This window comes from Narcine bancroftii, chromosome 9 (assembly GCF_036971445.1).
Source record: "Narcine bancroftii isolate sNarBan1 chromosome 9, sNarBan1.hap1, whole genome shotgun sequence".
In the NCBI taxonomy this organism is placed as follows: Eukaryota; Metazoa; Chordata; class Chondrichthyes; order Torpediniformes; family Narcinidae; genus Narcine; species Narcine bancroftii.
The window spans coordinates 114,379,956-114,401,938 of record NC_091477.1 but is presented as its reverse complement, the minus strand read 5'-3'; the positions used below and the strand labels follow the sequence as shown (position 1 = coordinate 114,401,938).

At 38.9% G+C, this 21,983-nt stretch overlaps 2 long non-coding RNA genes across 3 annotated transcripts in view; both read right to left on the bottom strand.

The window, feature by feature from the left end:
* LOC138743070 (uncharacterized) overlaps positions 1-21,983 on the bottom strand; it is a 73,566-nt gene that overhangs the window by 27,884 nt on the left and 23,699 nt on the right. The gene's annotated exons all lie outside the window — the stretch shown is intronic.
* LOC138743069 (uncharacterized) lies at positions 171-2,634 on the bottom strand. Of its 2 annotated transcripts, none has more exons than XR_011344639.1 (2): positions 2,387-2,634; positions 171-565 (listed from the first exon to the last, which is right to left on the bottom strand). It is a non-coding gene; the product is annotated as an uncharacterized lncRNA (long non-coding RNA). The 2 variants fall into 2 exon arrangements; XR_011344638.1 differs by having other exon boundaries at positions 171-562.

Below are 21,983 nucleotides of genomic sequence, written 5' to 3'. Positions count from 1 at the left end.
TGATTTAGAAGGATTAGGGCACCTGTTTTGCTGCATAGAAAAAATTAATAGAGCTGCTTTATGTCAAGCAACACATTTGAAGTGGAGCTGGAGACATCATTTATCACCATCATTTATCATCTGAAACACCCACCGGTTACATTCACTTACAAGGGGATATTTATTGACAATTTAATTTCAAAATACTGCAGAGAATGCATTTTTATTTAATCCAGCATCAGTATTGCACAGCAGTCACTGGTTCAAAATAAGGGGTCACCAGTTGGGAAGGATATGAAGGCAATTTAATTTTCTCACAGATGGTTGTGAGTCTAAAACTTTCTTCCTCAAAGCGCGGTGGAAGCAGAGTCTTTGATTATCTTTTAAAACAGAGATGGATTGGTTCTCGCAATGGGAAGAAGTGAGATACTAGTGTCACAGTGAATGTCTGGAATGTTTTACACCGCCATGTCATGGAAGCTGGATCTTGAGAGGCATTTATTGTGGAGAACTGGCATGGAGGCCTAGAGCAGATCTGACAGGGTTGTCCTGAAGTGGTGTCTTCAAGCTCCTATTTTCACAACTGCTGATAAACAGAAATATAAAGTTGAAGTTATCTGTCATGGTCTTATTGTATAGTGGAGCTGACCTGAAGTTTCAAATGACAGAGTCAAAGTAATTGTTAGAAATTCAGTGAACTCACAAGAAGTCAGTCAGCATCTGTTATGTCACTAAACAAGAATGAATACTTATATTTTGATAATTTATCATTACTAATTATGAAGCCCATTTCATAGCTTTCTATACCTATTTTTTAAATTGAAAAAGGTAATTTCTAGTGTCAGCTGAAAAACACAACATATTTTATCTGACATACAGTACATTGCTCAATATAAATAAACATATGAGAATAATTAGCCTGCTTTTATTGATGAAATAAAGGTCTTTCTTTTAACTAAAATATAATTAGTAGGATAAATACATTCCCACCATCTCCCTTCTTAAAGACAATTCATGGAAAAGCAATATCTGTTGTGAACTGTGAGTTAAGGAAATCAAAATAGATTTCATTTATCACGTTATAAACACTCGCTGTCAATAATGGATGTGTTCACTGATTTTCAGATTTATTGTCAGAGAACATGCATGATATCACATACAACCCTGAGATTCTTTTTCCTGCGGGCATGGAAAATTAGCACTAATTGATAGTGCAAAAAATAAGTGTACACAACATACACATGTAAACAAATAAATAAATAAATGGAAACAAACCTATGAAATACAAAGAGCAAAAAAAAAATCAATAATGTGCAAAACTCAGAATCCTTAAATGAGTCCCTGATTGAGTTTATTGTTGAGGACTCTGATGGTGGAGGGGTAGCAGCTGTTCCTGAACCTGGCAGCACGAGTTTTGAGGCCCCTAGACCTCTTTCCTGATGGTAGCATCGAGAATGGAGCACGTGCATGTGCATGTAAACTCTTGAAGAGGAAAAGGTGCTAACAATGCCATTAATGTGTTGGGCCTGGGAAAGATCATCTGAGATAGTGGACCCCAAAAACTTGAATTTGCTTACCCTCTCCACCTCTGATCCACCAGTGATCATTGGATTGTACACCTTACTGAACTCAACAATCAGCTAATTGGTTTTGATGACATTGAGTGTAAGGTTGTTATTGATGCACCATTCAGCCACGTTTTCAATCTCCCTCCTGTATCCTGACTCATTGCCCCTTTTTATACAACCCACTACCGTGGTATCATTTGTAGATGGTGTTGTTCCTGTTGTGAGCCATACAGTCATAGGTGTAAAGTAAGTCGAGCAGGGGGCTACGAATGCCTTACTTACTTACTTAGTGGTTTTAAAATAAAATCAAAGAAATGATGGTCAATCTTGTGTCCCATATATATTTTCCGCTGTGGTGGTGAGAGATGAAATCAATGAAGAACCAAAAGGAAGAAAAGTGCTGACATACTCAGAGCTGAATGAAATGCTGCACCATTTGAGCTGGAAAGCTTTTAACTGTGCGACAGCATAGAAAAAATGTTCATTTTATTTTCAGTATCCCATGGTTTTGGGTGCTGGTGCCAGCTTTTGCATTGATGATTTCAACTTTCAATTACCTGTACTTTTGTCAATTCACTTCTACGCTTGCAACTGACTGAAAATGAGAGTCTGATTTTTGTTGCACTACAATTCAGTGCCAATTTTGAAAGCCTTTGTTAATTTATAGAATGTTAGAATCGGATATCGTGGAAACAGCCCATTCATTCCAACTTGTCCATGCTGAACCACCAGAGGACACCCTTCCATATTCATCCCATCATCCAGTGCTTGGCCGTATCCATGCACCACTTAAGTGTGATCAGTGGCTCAGCTTCAATCAAGTACTTTCAGGTACATACCTCTCTCTGGGTGAAGAAAGTCCCCCTAATATCCCATCTAAATCTCTTCCCTCTTACACTAAACATACATCCTTTAATTTTATCGACTTCAGAGGCTATAAAAATGTCCTGTAGTCTATCTATAATTCTGATAATTTTTGATAGCTCAATTACATTCCCTTTTGTTCTCTTCCACTCTTGGGAGAACAGTTCATAATTGAATTGCTCCATCCCAGCCAACATCCTGGTGAATCTCCTCTACACCCGCCCTGATGCTATCACAATCTTCTGTTGCCTTGGTGACCTTTCACCATGGTGATAGGAGCAGTGTTCAGTACTCCAGTTAATTCCCATAAATCATATTATACCTTTGACTTCAACATGTGTGCAATGCCATGCACACCATGCTTGGACTTCAGGAAGCAAACATTGGGAAAAATGTTTCTTAATGTTGAATGGAAGCCATCTCACGTCCAATAGACCACCCAAACAGATCATGATATTTGTGGAAATTAGTGATACTTAAAATTATAAATGTAAGATTAATACATCAATTATATTTAACCCTTAAGGAAATATTATTTCTTCTGATTTATGTTTTAGGTGCCATAAGCAAGTTGGTTCTTCCTTGCATTCTACTTGGTTATGTGAAACGGTGAGACGATTTTGGAATAGAATTAAGGAATTTTTAGAAATTTTATTTAAATTTAAAAATGTGCTTGATCCTATGGTAGTTTTTATTGGGTTATATCAAGAAAATGAGTTTGGAACTAAAATTAGATAAATCTCAAATTGCATTTCTGAAATTGGTATTAGCTGTGGCAAGAAAATGTTTGGCAATTACTTGGAAAGATGAGACTATTTGAGTATTCAATGGTGGCACTCGGAAATGAGGTCTTGTATTTGATTGGAAAAGATAATGTATAATTTATGTAATAACTATCCTTTCTTTGTTAAAGTTTGGAGCCCATATATGAGATATATGGCTGTGAATTTGTAATAGTTTTCTTTTTCCCCACGGTTGTTGTGGTTGCACCAAACCACAGCAATAGTTGAAGATTGTTATTTTAGTTGATCTCCTCTTCTATCTTCTTTCTTTTGGGGTCGATTAGAGGGGATTAGGAGGGGTGGGGGAGTTAGGGTTGGAAGGGGCGGGGGGTTATATGAGACAAATATTATGTATTTACTTGTATTTTGATTTTGATTGTATGACTTATTTTGATTAAGAAATACAATTAAAAAAAATAAATTACTGATATTTAATAATTGAATTTTATATCTCTTCCATGTTTAGAATTTTCATGTGGAGTCCATTGCATAGAATTGCACAGAATACAAAATAAGTCCAACTGAACCATGGCAACACAATATTCCATTTGGGTTTCCATTTGTCCTTTTTGTCTAATCATTCAGCATTTTCCTATTCAATTGCCCTTCGCACATTAATCCAGTTTTCTCCTTAAAATGCTGTGGACCCTTGTATTGTACTTTCTAACCACTGTTGTTAGAGATGTTACATCAAAATTCCCCAATTGATCCATTGGTGTCTAGTTTCTATTGGCATAGCTTTGATGTTCCCCCATGAGTAAACCCTTTCAGACCCTTTCGTAATCTTAAATATTCCATCTGGATGACTTTCAACCAACACAATTTAAAATATATCATAGAATGGGAGTGAGTGGAGATCCTCTTAGATAAGTTCTGCTCAAAACGTCTGTACTGATGAAGAGTTTCAGCTCAAAACAGTGACCATTCCTTTTCTCCCACTAATGCTGCTTGACCCCCTGGGTTCCTCCAGCAGATTGTGTTTAGCTTCAGGTTCCATCACCTTCAGTCCCCTGTGTGTAGCCTTCAACCTTCCTTTGTGAAACATTAATCTCTTTTCAATATGTCTGGATGGGCCGAGCCACTTACTTCTTCCCGTTTCTCTACACAGTATGTTTTACATACATTCTTTTCCTTTCTCTGAGGCATTTTTTTTTAAGATACTCCCGAAGTTTCCTGGATGAAATGTAATATCCTCATTGATTGCTGGGAATCCCTGACCTACCATCACTCAAAATGGAGAAGGAATATTCAGGATGGCACTGAGATCCTCAAACCTGTGCATCAGTACCAAAGCAAATTATGTAAATAGTGGTAAGCGTGAGCCAATTGCATGGATATATGGAACATATCTGCTGGGGCAGTAAAAGAAAGTAATTGTGTATAGTTGTATTTTTGTTGCAGTGAAATGGTATATATTGTATGTATTTATTAACATTCTCGCATCTTAGCTCCAAGGGAGCTCTGTCATCCCTTTTTCTCTAGGCATTCCCCACTTTGTTTCTTGTCTCACGGAAGTTTCAGGGCAGATAGAATGCTTAACCTAAGCCCCCATCTACTGCTGCCCATAAATTCTCTTCTGTAGTTAATTGTTCCATTGAGTAAAGCATAAACATCTGCAGATGCAGTGATTGAGGCAAAAACACAATGCTGAAGAAACTCAACAGGTGAAACTTGATGTAGCAGAGATAAAGATACATAACCAATGTTTTGAGCCTGACCCCTTCATCAAGGAATGAGCAAAATGTAGATAGGCACCTGTATAAAATGGTGAGGGGGGAGGAGCAGAGGAGGAGCACAGGGTCACAGGCAAGAGATAATAAAGGAAGGAGGGCACACTTGCAAACAGGGGAGAGGGACAGCTCTGTGAATGGAAGGTGCTACATACTAGACCAGCAGGAATAGAAATTCACTAAGACAATGGTATCTTCAAAACAATATTTTTTAATTAATAACATAACACTTCTTGCTTAACTCTAAACATAACTCTAACTTAACCCCACTATGCACAAATATATGTGTGTGTGTGTGAAAACCAAAACCATTACAGTTTAAGCATAATTCTGAATTGACAATCTTAAAGTTCAATCAGTTTTGTTTTGAAACTCAGATTCTTTAAATTGTTGCTCAAAAGCAATGATGGAGTAGGTGTGAGGCATCAGACATCTCAAAACTCACAAAATTCTTGTAGAGTAGTTTTCAGAGAATTATTTTTTTCATATGAATGATTTCCTCCTCTTGCATGGAGGTTACAGTACTTGTGTTTTCTTCCATAATGATTTCTCAAACTCAAGTATGAGTCTGACAAAGTAACCTTATTACAATAGGTATGAATCAAAAACAAGAATAAAATTGCTTTCCTTTGCTAAGAATTGGGTCAGTTGCAAGTGGCGAATAGAGGAAGGTATTGCAAGGTTTTATCAGAGGTCTGTGGTGATGGAGCTGCTTCTACTGTATATTCCCCTGTAATGATTCCTTGTCTCAATATGTGTATGTGCATGGATTGTTCCCATTCTGAAAAGTTCCACCAGAGTTGCACCCAAATCACTAGCAGACAGGTGGTGAAGGAACACTTTTTGGCACACTTCCCTTCACTGATCAAGGAATTAAGTACAGGAGCTGGGATGTAATGTTATAGATGTACAAGATGTTGGTGAGGCAGCACTTGGTCAGTTCTGTCACCCAGCTGTAGGAAGGTTAGAAAGGAATAGAAAAGATTTAGAAGAATATTACTGTGTTTAGAGGGCCTAAATTATAAGAGATGAGATAGGCTGGTATTGTTTTCCCTGAAACATAGGAGGTTGAGGGACATAGATAAGGCAGATAGTCACTGTTGTTTTTTTTAATCCCAGGATAGGGGAATGTAAAACTAAAGGTTTAAGCAGAGAGGTGAAAGATTTAAAAGGAGGCTGAGAGGCAACTTTTTTCACCCGGTGGGTGGAGGGCGTTTGGAACAAGCTGCAAGAAGAAGTTGTGGAGGTGGGTGCAATTATGATGTGTAAAAGACATTTAGATAGCTGCATGGATTAGAAACATTTAGGGAGCACTTCACAGACAACTCAAGTTATCAATTTTCATGCTGTGTAACTGTGATCCTGTCTGAGGAATAGATTGAGTGAATGCGCTGAGTCATTTGCCCAGAGAGGGGAAATTGGAAACCAGGGGGACATCGGTTTAAGGTAACGGAGGGAGAGAGTTTCCTTGCCTAACCCTAAGAATACTTACTTCATTTGAGTCCAATTGATGAAAGTTGCATTATTAATCTCCATTGGATGGTTTAATCGCTGTGTGAAAATGGTTCTAGGCCCTAATCTACCAATAATGCTAATAATTAATAGAAATTTCAGCATCAATTTTATGAGACTTTGCAATCAGATTATCTGTACCTACTTCAGTTAGGTCTGATGGATTGTAATTTGGAGACTCTGGCTCTTTTCAAAGCAGATTGCAGGCAAAATTGCATTCATTTTAAGGAGTGCTTATTTCTCAAGTTTCCACTCAAACTCACTCAGAAATTACTGAACGTAAAATCTGTGATGAACTATTGCAATTGGGGCATTGCTTCACAATGTAGTTCCAAAAGAAATCCTTAACATGGTGGGGATGGGTGGAGCTGGTAAGCATAGTACTGTTTTATTAATGCAACTAAAAATGGGTTAATCACACAAAGATAAGAAAATTTATCACAGTATCTAGTCCACCACCTGTGAGTAATTCGATTATAAATAGCTGGAAATGACAGAACCATTTACTAATTATTTTAGAATACTGTAGTCAGATCTTTAGTAAAGTAAAACATGTTAAAAGAATCCTTGCAGCTAGCAAAACAGGTGCAAATAAATGTAATGGACTTGTCTAGTGGAACAGTCCTTTATTTACTGGGACTGACTCCACACACAACTCATGTTTTAAATTAGTTTTAAGAACATTACAGAATGCCTGTTTGTGTTGAATATTCTCCTACAAACTTTGCTGCTCTTTTGGCCAGTTGGTGCCCAAGTCCGACATAATCCCCAAAGATGCTGGATAAACTCAGCAGGTCACACAGCATCCACAGGAGGAAAAGGCTAACTCTTCATCAGGAGGAAGCAAAACCAGACAGGCTCCTGAATGAAAAAGTTTGGGGGGGGGGGGGTGAGGGCCCCAGCACTGCGGCAACAGCATCAATATTTGTCCTCAAGCATTATGATTTCAAACGCAAACTTAAAAATAATTGTGCATTTGTTACTACAGATATATTAGTAGTATATCTTCCACTAAAGAACCAGAGGGGTCCGTGATATAGGAGCTGAGTTGGGGTGAAGCGAGAATAGAGTGCGAAATGATTGGCTGTGGGTGGAGTCGATAAAGGAGTAGGTAGATCATATGATTAGAAGGGAATTAATGAGAATCAGTGCAGACCCGTAATGCACAATAAAAAAAATTACTTTAATGGGAAAACCCAATGACAGATTAAATAGTCAAATGATACATGATTAATGACATCAGTTAATGTGGGGCTTGCAGTAGAAATCATATTGAAAGATCAAACTGATACAAAGAAGTGTCATTATTTTTCTAGATTCATGTGAAATGTGACCCAGAAATAGTTTCTGTTGTGTTTCACTCCCCAAAGCTGACAATGCTGGGCAACTGAAAAAGTGCTAGACCTGCAAATATTTAGCAGAGCAATTTTCCATAATGGTTTCTTCGGGTCATCTGAGATGACCATTAGCAAAAATAATACATGTAACATTGCTCTTCTAACTACAGAGACAGAGGCCACTTTTCAAAAGAGCAGGAGAATATTTAATGGGAAATTTAAATTAGGCCCTTCCTCCCCCAAGGAGCCCGTGCCGCCCAATAACACTCAAATGGCCTACAGCCCCGATATATTTTGAAGGGTGGGAAGAAACCGGAGTACCTGGAGGATACCCACACAGACACAGAGAGAAACCCAGCTCTGTCTGTCTCCTTACATAGCTGGATTTAACCCTGGGTCACCGGTGCAGTAACCATGTTTCCCAGTAACCAGTAACCCAGTTTCTTAATTCATTCTACTTATTGAAATGTTGCCATTTTCCTTTATCCGGATCATAGGTAAGTTCAGATGAAGAATTTTGTCTTGAAATATTGACCATTCTTTATCTCTCACTGTTCCAACATTGAATCATAGCACAGAAAAACAGCCCATTCCAGTCTGTGTCCACCAATAAAACTACCTAGTCCCACTGACCTACACTCATTCCATAACCCTCCAGAACACTTCTATCCATGTATTTATCCAATTTATTTTTAAAACCCAAGATTGAATCTGCATTCACTATATCAGACGGCAGCTGATTTCACACCCCTACCACTCTCTGAGTGAAAAACTTTGCCCTAATGTTCCCCTTGTACCTCTCCCCTTTCTGCCTAAAGGTATGATCTCTCGTATTTATCTCTCCCAATCTAAGTGGAAACATCCTACTCACATCTACTCTGTCTATACCCCTCATAATCTTATAAACCTTTATCAAGTCTCCCCTCATTCTTCTTCATTCCAGGAAGTGTAGTCCTAACCTGCTTAATCTTCCCTGGTAACTCAACTCCTCGAGATCCGGCAACATCTTAGTAAATCTTCTCTGCACACTTTCAATCTTATTGATATCTTTCCTGCTGCTGGGCGACCAGAACTGCACACAATATTCTAAGTGTAGTCTCACCACTGACTTGAATAACTTTAACATAACATCCCAACTCCTATACTTAATGCTTTGATTTATAAAGGCTAAGATGCCAAAAGCTTTCTTTACAACCCTGTCCACATGTGACGCCACCTTCAGGGAACGATATTTATGTATTCCCAGATCTCTTTGGTCTTCACTCCTCAATGGCCTGTCATTTACTGTGTCCGTCCCACCCTGATTCGCTTTCCAAAGTGCAACTCTTCACACTTATCGGCATTAAATTTCATCATCCATTTACTGGCCCAATTTCCCACCTGGTCCAGATCCCTCTGCAAGCTTTGAAAATCTTCCTCACAGTTCACGATGTCTCCTATCTTGGTGTCATCCCCAAACTTGCTGATCGAATTCCCCACATTATCATCTAGGTCATTTATATAGATAACAAACTATAATGGTCCCAGCACAGATCCCTGAGGCACACCACTCGACACAGACCTCCAGTCTGAGAAGCAGCAGATACCAGCAACTGCAGACTCCTGTGCCATCAGTGTGTATTGTCAGCTTGAAGGCAAAACTGATTGCAGATGCTGGAATCTGGAACAAAAATATAACACTAGAAAGACTCAGGGGTCAAGGTGGAAAAAGCTGTAAATTAGTATTTTGGATCAAGATCTTGCCCTGACCTAATGTCGTGTCTGAACCCAAAACGTCGACTTGCATCATTTGCCTCCACAGTTCCTGCTTGATCTGCTGAATCCTTCCAGCATTGTCAGGTTGACTAGTGCTTGATATGTCACACACCTCCAATAGGACAGAAAGGGGTTCAGTCCCAAGCCCAGCACTAATCAAAATGACACGATCAGGTACAATATTAACTCATGCAGTGCAGAAAGGATTCAGGTTCAGGCCGTATTCCATCCTGAGTAAATTAAAACCAAATGAAGTGGCACCGAGCCATTAAAATAGCCTTTTGTTTGTGTTACATGATTTTAAGAACATATGAAAGTGGAAGAGACAGGAGGGGATTCAGCCTTTCAAACTTGCTCCATAATAGATCTATTATAAAACCAGAGCAGGATTTTAGTTAACATCAACTGTATAAAGCACCAGTTGATTCTGTTGTCTTCATTGGAGGTAGATGATCATCAAAATGGCCAAGAAGATCACTTGGGTCTCCCTTTCCTCTATTGACGAGATTTAGCGGGAGCATGGCTCACGTAGGGTTCAAAGAATTATTGAGGACCCTTTCCATCCAGTACGCGGTATTGTTGACCCACTACTATCACGGAGGTGGAACAGGAGCATCAAAATCAGGACTGCCAGGATGGGAAATGGTTTCTTCCTGGAGGTTGATGAACAGTATCCCCTAACCATATAAATCAACCCAGAGTATTAATATATTTATTTTAAATGATATCTTTATGTATGTATGTGCATATTATTGGCTGTGTATTGTGTGTGCATGCATTTGCACTATGGTCCAGAGAAACACTGTTTCGTCGGGTTGTAAGCGCACAGTCAGATGATAATGCACTTGAATCTGAACTTGAAATGGTGAGGGCACAAGAGGGAATTCGACAGACATTGAGGGCCTTACCGGTGGGGGGAAGAGAGGAAATAGACTGGACAAAAGATCGGCTGGGCTGGACAAGTTTTCTTTAGAATAGGATCAGAATCAGAATTTATCATGTCACAGCAACATCACAGAGCAAACATTTCTATAAACACATTTCAAAATAAATAAAAATAATGCCAGAAAATGAAAAAGACAAAGTGAGGTAGTATCTGTGGTTCATTGTTCTTTCAGAAATCTTTTGGCAGAGGGGAAGAAACTATTCTTGTGATGCTGGGTTCTCATCTTCAGGCTCCCGTGCCTTTTTCCCGATGGTAGCAGAGTGAAGTTGGCATGGCTTTAAAAACAGCAGGCAGCTGAGGCAAGGCTCATTTGTTGCCTATAAAATTATGGGAGACCAAATCAGGGTGAACAGGAAGAGCTATTTTCCTCAGAGAAATGTCAACATCTGAGGTCATAGATTTAAGATAATAGGTAAAAGGGTTAGCTCTTCACACAAGAGCTGGTGGAAAGCTGCATCTTACTACCCGAAAGAGTGGAAAAGCAGAAATTCTCAACACGTTCAAAAATAGGTCATGACTCTGTGGCCAGGATAATATGCTACAAGCTGCAAAGGTACAGACAAGAGATTGCATGCTAGGAATACGATTAGTCTCACTTTGATGATGGGCTAGGTAGCTTCTTTCTGCATTATAATTTTTTTTGTGATTCTGTATATCAATAAGAATATTTCAGTGGAAGAGGTTTGTGGACCTATTGCTATTAAAAGTTCCTCCTGGAGCCAAATGGAGTACGATGCATTGAAGCTTGAAAATTAATCGGAAGTGAGGAATTTAGCTGCAGATACCTTGCAGTTTTGTGTTTAAACCTGGCCCATCCTCTTATATATAATATATGCCCTGAAAGAGAGAGCAGGGTATCACCGATAGGTTCTGGTGATGTAGGTAGCAATCAGACAACAGCACCTCTGATAATTCTGCAAGGGGTCCTGGCAATAAGGTGGAAAACTTTGTTCAGAGAAGGAAGTGAAAAAAATAGAGGCTTCCACTTCTTCTACTACCGTACTAAGAGAATGGTAAAGAAGTGGCAGGGTTGCATTCGATTTTGTGACCGATATTACCCATAGGAGGGCACCTTTATTCTTTGAGACACACTTCATTAACGCTACAGGTTTATGCTGTCTGCCTTTTGCATTTGCATGAAGAACTTTTCTTTGATGTATAGCCCCAAGCAAAATAATCCTGAAAGCCTTTTTTTTTATTTTCAAGGAGCTGAATGAATCTCCAAAGAAAGCAGCTTACAGCTGCACATTGAGTATGGGCTTAACAGAGGGGGGAAAAAGGCGTCGCCATCTTGCTCAGTAATACTCAAAGTTCAATTTCATACATAGTTCCTGTGACTCTCTCCCATGCATAATGAGGATTTTATTATTGCAGTCTGTTTCCACTCAATTTAAATCTTATAAAAAGGCATGGATTAATATTGTTTGATTTCTAATTTACGCAACTTCCAGAATATATTACACAAAATGCAGGGTGACAGGAAAACAGGTGTTAATATGTTCCTGACATGATTACTTTGGGAATAGAAATGGAACTACATAGATCTAGTTCCACTCTGGGGACTGTGATGAGAATATCTGAATGTCTGTATGCTTTAAGACCACATTTAACAAGATAATTGTGACCATTAAGGAATGGAATGGGAAACAAGAAATCAACATCCCAGAATCAAAGAGATTTATACAGTATTAGATGAAAGACAATAAGCATCATGGACCTGAATATCCTCCACATCCACTCATGCCAATTCTGATCCTTGTCAGCAGGAACACCAACCAGCATACAACTTACACCTTTTAGCATTTCCCAGTTTAATTTTTAATTCGATTTATTTTAAATTTAGTCATGAAGCATCTATCCAGGAGTGAAAGGGTTAGCATATGAGCACTGATTGTCGGCGCTTGAACTGTACTCGTTGGAGTACAGAAGGATGAGGGGGGACCTCATAGAGGCATTTCAAAGGCTGAAAGGCCTGGACCAAGTAAATGTGCCAAGGATGTCTTCCATGGTAGGATAATCTAGGACAAGAGGGCATAACTTCAGAATAAAAGGCCAACAATTTAAAACAGAGTGGCTGAAAATTTTCTTCACTTAGAGGGTCGTGAATCTGTGGATCTTGTTGCCACAGGCGACTGTGGAAGTAAGGTCATTGGGTATATTTAAGGCAGGTATTTGATTAGTCAGGGCATCAGGGAGAAGGCCAGGGAGTGGGGTTGAGTGGGAGAATGGATCAGCTCAGGATTAGAATGGCAGCATTTGTCAATACCAGACAGGGAATTATCACAAGATTACAAGACAAAGTAACAGAAGGCGGCCACTAGGCCCATCGAGTCTGTTCCATAAATCTACACTGAACTACTCTACACTAGTTCCAATTTCCGGCCTTTTCCCAATATCCCTTGATGCCCTCACTAATGAGATACTTGTCTATTTCTTGTTTAAATACTCCCAGTGATCCATTAACTTACCCACCATGGACATCAAACTTACTGGCCTATAATTACACCAATCCCATTACTAATAGCATTTTAAATATTTCTGTCAAAGCCGCTACTATTTCCACACCAACCTCCCTCAAGGTCCTAGGGTCTATCTTGTCAAGACCTGGAGACTTATCCACCTATAGTTTCCTTCCTCTTCTTTAATCATCATTGTTTCATAACTTCCCTACTTATTCCCCTTACTTTACACAAATCAATATCCTTCTTAGTAAATACTGAAGAAAAAAAAACTGTTCAAAATCTACCCCATTTCTTTTGGCTCCACGCATAGTCGTCCACTTTCATCCACTAGGGGACCAATTTATCCCTCACTATTATTTTGCTCTTAATATATCTGTAGAAAACCTTTGGATTTATTTTCACCTTACTTGACAAAGCAACCTCATATCTCCTCGTAGCCTTTCCAATTTCCTTCTTAAGATTCTTTTTACATTCTTTATATTCCTCTCACACTTTATTTACTTAAAGCAGTCAATACTTTTTGTACACCTATTTCTTTTTCTGAACCGTATTTCCAATGGCCCTTGAAAACCAAGGCTCGCTAAAACTTTTAACTTTTTCTTTCATCCTAACTGGAACATACCGTCTCTGTACCCTTAAAATTACATCCTTGAATGCTCTCCATTTTCCTTCTACATCCTTCCCATAAAACAATTAATCTCAAATCATACCTTCCAAATCCATTCTCATCTCCTCAAAATTAGCCTTTCTCTGATCAAAAATCTCAACCCTCGGTCCAGACCTATCTTTCTCCATAATTTTTGAAACCAATAGTATTGTGATCATTGGACCCAAAGTGCTCCCCAACACACACCTCCATCATCTGACCTATTTCATTTCCTAATAGCAGATCCAACACTGCTCCTTCTCTAGGTGGTACCTCTATATATTGATGTAGAAAACTATCCTGCACACATTTAACAAACTCCAAACCATCCAGTCCATTTACAGTATGGGCGTCGAGTCAATTTGTGGAAAGTTAAAATCTCCCACAATCACAACACAGTGCTTACTACATATATCTGATATTTCCTGACAAACTTGTCCCTCCATTTCCCTCGCCACATTAGGTAGACTATAATACACCGCCATAAGTAGCCTCTTTCGAATTGCAGCACCTGGGTAGCCCTCCTGGAACCCAGGTGTGATTACTAGGGCAAAGGTGCTGGAACACCTTGCAAATCGCAAGGGGATCCTGCCCCCGCAATGATAGGTCATGCACTTCCGGAGGTACTGCCAGTTGTTCAGATGCTGGCTGCCCGGTGAAGCACACACACAAGCGCTGACGTCACTGGAATATGCAAGTTGGCCATTTTCCTTTTCAAATCAGCCATGGATGAGACCTAGAAAAGCTTAACTGGGTTCCCTGACTACCTCTGAGGTAGGGCAGGGACCCAGTTGGGTAACAACAGGGTTGACCCGGTTGGACCCTTTCAAACTGCTATGTAACTGGGGTGTTAACTTTGCAAATTGCCCAGTTAGCCCGAATTGTCAGCCACAAACGAGCCTGCAGCTGATGTGGACATTACCCCTCCATAAATCTTCGTCCGCGAAGCCAAGCCAAAGAAAAAAAAAGAAACATGTCAGTTTAGAAAGGATCTAGTGTTACCATTTCTTTCCCAATCCTCAATTCCACCCATAGTGCTTCTCTAGATGAGTCCTCTAATCCTTCCAAAGCACTACTGTAATACTCTCTAACAAGCCATGCAACACTTCCCCCTCTTGTACGCCCTATTCTATCACACCTGAAGCATGACTATTTCAAGTCATTGAGTTATACAGTAGGGAAATGGGCCCTTCAGCCAATTTTGTCCACGCTGATCAAGTCGAATACCTCACTAGACCCATCTGAGCGAGTTTCACTTGAAATAATGAATCTACAGAGGATTTGGACAAAGGCGTGGATTGAGTTATATTGGATAGTTCTATCTTGGAACCAACACGTATATTGGGCCAACTGCCCTTCTTCTGTGCTGTAGTGCTTGGTTGTTTGCTCTTGATTGCTTCAGTAAGTTCTAGACACCCCCCCCCCCCACCCCCAGTGAGGGAAAAGTACCGATTATGTTGTCTCTGACAACTGGCTTGCATTAGCATACGTGAGAGTAAAAAATGAATCAACTAAACTCCTTCACATGAAAGTTATTATATGTTAAAGCCAGAGTTGTGGCATCTATTCAATTGTACTTACTGGTTTTGATTATTTTAATAAAGTCCTAACCAGTGTTCACCATGTAGAGTGACAGCATTTAGTTAACCATCTTCAGGAAACAATTTCTCTTTACTTTTGTTTAAAGCAAATAGTTAAACTTGAATTGTAAGTCACAAATATGAGATGCAATATTCCCAGCAGTGGACTGGGAACTAGTACAGCTCAAAGCACAGGTAAGATGCTTTGTATGACATCCCCTGAACCCACTTGCTGTTTCAGATGACAACAAAAATTTTGATTTCTGAACACTTTTGGGTATATTTTTTTGGATTTTGGGCTGATGATCATGGAAATCACCTTAAAAATGTTCTATTACATATTGTTTTTCATATATAACCTATTTTTGCGATTAAGGGCATTAAGGGCAACGTGTCATTGAAAATTCATTTTCTGAAATCGCACTTGGACTTCTTTTCTGCTGATCTTGGTGCAGTCAGTGATGAATATGGTGGAAGGTTTCACCAGGGCAAAGTATTATCAGGGCAACTGGAATCCATCAATGCTGGCCACCTATTGATGGACAATGAGGTGAGAGGCATCAGATGCTGAGACCAAATGAAAATCAGCGGCAAAACATATTTAGGTCAGTTGAACTAATGCAATTTGTCAGCATCATTATGTGATTTAACATGCTAAATTCAATTAAACATAATTTAGTGTTTCTCCAACTGCTATGTGATACTGCATAACTGAAATTATCTTTGTTTTCAGCTTGAAGCTGTTTATCATAATCCCCAATTTTTTTTTTCTGGAAGCCAACATTTTGAAAAGATTTGTCGTGTGTGATTTGCAGGTAGCACAAATTGTCATCAGTAGAACTCAATCTCACAGTAAAGAAAATAAGGTGGAACATCTAGCCTCTTCAAAGACAGGAACTTCAATGAATCTTCATACTGTTACATTGTTCCACCTGCTGTGTCTTCAGCCACTCAATCCTTGTGACAGATCAGAGCAATGAAAAGTAAAAAGGCTTCATCATAACTGCTCACTGCCCATTTTTCATCTCCCCATGAGATTGCCAATTCTACATTTACTACAAAATATCATGGAATAATTCACTTATCAAATACCTCTGAAATTACACTGGATCATGAGCACATGAAGTTTCAACTTAAGGCATTGAACAGGTTTACTCACAATTAAAATAACACTGGAAGCACTGCACACAAACATGCTAAAGGATTTCATAAGACTCAAGAGCAAAGTTAGGCCTTTTGGCCCATCAAGTCTTCTCCTATTCAAATCATGCCTCATGTATTTTTCCTCTTAACCCCATTCCTCCGTCTTCTCTCCATAATCTTTATTGTCCTGCTAATCAAGAACCTTATCAACCTTAAGCTTTTAATATGTCCTATGACTTGGTCTCCACCACATCTGTGGCAATAAATTCCACAGATTCACCATTATCTGGCTGAAGGATTTTCTCTTCATCTCCATTTTAAAGGGATTTTCTTTCATTCTGAGGCTGTGCCCTTTGGTCCTGGGAAACATCTTCTCTACATCCACTCAATCTAGCCATTTCAATATTCAGTAGGCTTCAATGTTATTTCCCCTCATTGTTCCAAACTCCAGTGTGTACAGGCCCAGAAGTCATCAAACAATCTTCCTCTCATCCCCAAGTTAATTCTCGTATACCTACTCTGGACCATTTCAAACACCAACACACCCTTGCTTTGTTAGGGGCCCCAAAACTGGTTTACAATGGTTCAAATACATAAAACCTCAGCATTACATCCTTGATTTTATATTCTAGTCCTCTTGAAATGAATGCTAACTTCGCATTTTCCTTCCTTACTACTGACTCAATGTGCAAGTTAGTCTTTAGAGAATCCTCTACTATGACTCCCAAGTACATTCGGACCTCTGCTTTTTGAATTCTCTCTCCTTCGACTAAAGTTCATGACCATTCTCTTCCCCATGCTGTACTCCACCTGCCATTATTTTGCCCCTGCTCCCAACCTGTCCAAGTCCCTCTGCAAGCTCTCTACTTCTTCAACACTACCACATATCTTTGTTCATCTGTAGAATTAGCCATCAATTCCATCAGCTAAACCATTTACATATAGCGTGAAAAGTAGTGGACCCAACACCAACCCCTGAGGAACACTGCTAGTCACTGGATAATTCAGTTTTATTCATTGCCCCAGATCCAAATTGTCTGGCACTGTATCTATAACTCAACAGCACTTGCTGTACTTCAATATGCATGAGAGAATTTGGAGTAGGAATAGTGTCTCAGCCAAACATTGCCTTAGAATGAACAGATGACGCACTAGCATCTGATGCAAAATATAGTCAGATCTATCAAAAGAGGAGGGATCTGAGAGCTTGGACTTCTGCCAGGTTTTCATTCTCAAACATGTGGTTTTGATATATGTAGTTGAAGAACCTGAAGCAAGCAACACGATTGAGAAAGTATTTAATAAATACAGAATTGTCTGCCTGTCATACACAGATGGTACGTGCTATAAAGTGAAGCCCTGATTATGGTTAATGTTGTGGTGCACACTGGCAGAGCAGCCTCTCATAGAGAGCATTTATCTTTATTGTGTTTATGTGCAAAGGAATATTGTTATTAAGTTTATGGGCCAGTGATTCAAAGCAATGCATATGCAGGGATTGAGTTCCCAGAGAGTCATTCACATGTTTTTTCTTTCCCTCAAAATTTTGAAGACATTTAGGGTGCAAGGTTAGTGTAGTGGTTAGCTTGACTCGATTACAGTGCCAGTGATTCGGGTTTGAATCGGCACTGTCTGCAAGGAGATTGCCTGCTTTCCCTGTGTCTGCGTGGGTTTCCTCCTGGTGCTTCGGTTTCCTCTCAACTTTCAAAATGTATGGGGGCTTAGAGGCTAATTAGGGTATTTGGGCGGTATGGACTCGTGGGTCAGAATAGCCTGTAAACATGCTGTATGACTACATTAAGAAAATTTTTTAAAATATATACATCAATTTAGATGCTGAAGCGAAAGAAATTTTCCTTTCTGTGAATGTCAAAGAAATAAGGGTTTTGTAATGTCACAGGGCTGAGCGGAACCTCCTTAATTCTAAATGAATCAAACAGCCTCTCACTTGAAATATTTTCTCAAAGATAATTTGAATTCTACTTGATCTTCTTGCAATGTATTCCATGGTGAGAGCAAGAAAGAACTTGCATTTATATAGCTCCCACAGTTCAGAGATACCAAGTGCTTTACAATTACTTTATGACATGTATTCACACTTACAACACTGAGCAACAAAGATTTGGCTTCCTAAACTCTTTTGGGTGTAATTTATGGATTTTGGCCTGCTGATAACAAAAATCACTTTAAATTTTTCCTATCATGTACTTTTTTTCAGATATAACCTATTTTGTGATTTCCTGTCATATTTTAAATCCACAAGCGTACAAAACCATTAAGTGCAACATGTCAATGAACATTTATTTTCTACATTTGCACTTGGATTTCTTCCCTGTGGATCTTGGTGCAGTCAGTGATGAACATTGTGAAAAGGGTTCATCAGCACATTGCGACCATGGAAAAGCGATATCAGGGCAACTAGAATCCATCAATGCTGGTCGACTATTGTTGGACACTGTCACAAGAGGCATCAGATGCTGAGAACAAATGAAAATCAGTGGCAAAACATTTTTAGGTCATTTGAACTAATGCAATGTGTCAGCGTCATTATGTGATTTAATATGCTAAATTCAATAAAAATTAATTTAGTATTTCTCCAACTTTCTATGTGATACTGCATAACTGAAATTATCTTTGTGTTCAGCTTGAAGTTGTTTATCATAATCCCCAATTTTTGTTTCAGGAAGAAAACCTTTTTGAAATATCTGTTGTCAAGTATAATATAACTGACTTGCACATAGCAAGCTCACACAAACAGCAATTGTATACTGACCGATATCGATCACATCTCTTTTATCTTCATTAAAATGCATTTAGCTAACTACTGATTTGCTAAAATCATGGAAATTGAACAGAACTCCTTTAATTTTAAATGAAGCAAACAGCCTCTCATATGAAATATTTTTTTTCCAAATATAATTCATCCTGTGTTTGATCTGCTTGCAATGCATTCCATGCCATTTGATATTTCAATTTGATTCTTTTTCAGAACTTGTATGGCTATAAATTCTACCTGACTTGTATAAATCACCTTCAGGAAGGAATGTGAAACTTTGAGGGATATAAAGGATACTAAGAGTTTCTCCCTCAGCTCCTGAAGTAAAGCAGCAAACCTCCAGGATATTAATCTGGCATTATAACCTTTGTTATATTGCCTTAAGCAGATGCATTTCACAGATGGCATTTCCATGAGCTCAGTCACATGGCAACTATTAACTTCCATGGTGTATGTAAATAAGTACCGTATTTATGAAAGGGCTTTTGACCGTATTGTTTAACACCTTTCCAAATATCTATTGATCTATTCAGTTAAAAAAAAAACATTATCAAGAACCTCCCGTTACACCAGAGATGAATCCCAGACCACAGTTAGGACACTGACCTATAAACTTTCATTTGCCCCTCATACCCCTTTAGAAGTGATGCTTAGAGAGTTAAAGGTTCATTACACTGGCTGCAAGTTGAGGGTCACACTCAGTGGAACCCAGCAAGCTCCTCTATTCTCTGTAGCATTGAATTCCCTTTGGTACAAGTCAACTGATACCAGAGCTTGGAAGCTCTGAAGGACTTAAATATGATTCATATACTGGTATAACTGGTACTTATGGACATTGGTAGAAACTGGATAAGTGTATTCTCTGGTTGCTTGAGACGTACTCCGAAAATGCCTAACTAATACACCTGCATTAGGAAAAAAAAAATTTTAAGAGAAAAATACTGTGCATTTGACTTTATTTTCAGTCACGTTCTTTGAAAACATTTAACCCTCGCTGCATCTGCATGTTCCTCCCTTCCACCTAGCCGCCCACAAGATGAATAGAGAATGAACACCCCCTCCCCCAATTTTACAGATAAAGCCTTTGACTGGGGCGACTCTTACTAATCAGGGATAAGGAAACACTTTAAGTGAGTCACCCCAATTTTGAGCGGCATCAACCTGAGCGACGCTTTTGCTATTTCGCACAACTTTATTCAATCTGCTGCTAGGAGTAAGGCATGATCAAGGCACTCCACTGGCTCAATATTTGCTCCCACCTTCACTTTAGAGAAAATTTACTTTTACAATTTTAAACTAATGTATTTTACCTATTATTGTATTCTTATTTATTTAAATTTTTTAAATGTATTTTCCTTGATTTTTTTTTGCCGGTGGTTTGAGACTGTGGGTTGATTGAATTCCGGTTACCAGTGGTTTTACAGTGTTTGGAAATGACTCTATTATGGAGACTGATGTAGAAGGACAAGAGACATATCCATTGCAATGAGAAGGTTAACAATTTTCCATTCCCTGCTTTTTTGGAGCTTGCCATTAAAGTCATCGAATGCGATTCCTTCCAGTCTCAAGTGTTCCAAGTCAGCCTCAGAGACTATGAGAAATTAATTATGAAGTCATTAGCCATTCCATTTGAATCATGCACCCATATTGTTCACCACAGATTCTAAAATGTTGGAAAATATTCCCATTTTTAAAATGAGAACATAGACATAGAACACTGCAGCTCATAACAGGCCCTTCAGACCTCCCTATATATTCCTACCAAAAAAAAACTAAATCCTCTCTACCTCATAATCTATTTTTTCCTTCATCCATGTGCCTGTCTAAGAATCTCTTAAATGCCCCTTATGTTTCAGCCTCCACCACCATCCCTGGCAATGCATTCCAGGCCCCCACAACTCTTTGTACAAAAATCTTAACCCTGATTTTTTTTTCCCCCTAAACTTTCTTTCCATCTGCTAGTGTCTTTTTTGCTATCAAACCTCCAATCCCACAAAAACAAAATCATAATAATTGTCAAACATTCACAAAACTATTTTTGACATCCTCACAACTTTCACTGCAGGCTGAGTGATGTGGCAGAATATTAGTCAGAATGGTTTTATTTTTAATGTAGAGCAGTGTTTTTGGATTGCCCATTTCCTCTAGTTCACAAGGTGTGTAATTATGTTCTTTCATTCTATGCAACAAAATTAGTTTTTGTTGCGTTATGTGACTGTGAATGAGAGAATATGGAAAATTCATTTCTGCTGGTATCAGGCATAAGGGTGAAAGGCATCTGTATGGAAATACAATTCAATGTGTTGAAACTGATAATGGAGGAAATTCAATCATGCCTCTTCATTTTAAGAATCGCCTTGCAATCCTGATATAGATTCCAAACATTCAGGACAATGTCAAGATACAAGAGAGGAGACAAAGATGAGGAGGAACTGATTCTTTCAGAAAGCAGTGAATCTGCCCAATTAAACAGTGGAGACCATTTCATTAAATGTATTTGAGACAAAGGTAGATATATTTCTAAAAGAATAGGGGAATTAAGGATTACGAGGAATAGCTGGGTGAGTTGAGCTAAATGTTCTGATTTCTTTTGTTCTCATGTTATCTCTCATTGGATTTCACCAACCTTTACAATAGAAAGTTTACATGTAAAAGTCAAAGGCATTTTTCTCCACAAATGTCACCACTACAGGGATCAGTGATGCAATTGGTCTGAGTCAGGAGGTGTGCCAAAGGTGTGACTGGGAGCATAGATAGCAGAGAGGAGATGGTGATGTGGGCGATGCTGATGGTTGGAGAAAACATCAACCATGCTTTTTAAATAATTTGCACCAATTGGACAATTTATACCTTAGGCTCTCTGGTCTTGAGTCAAGTCCAGTAAAGCAAACACAAATCTCCAT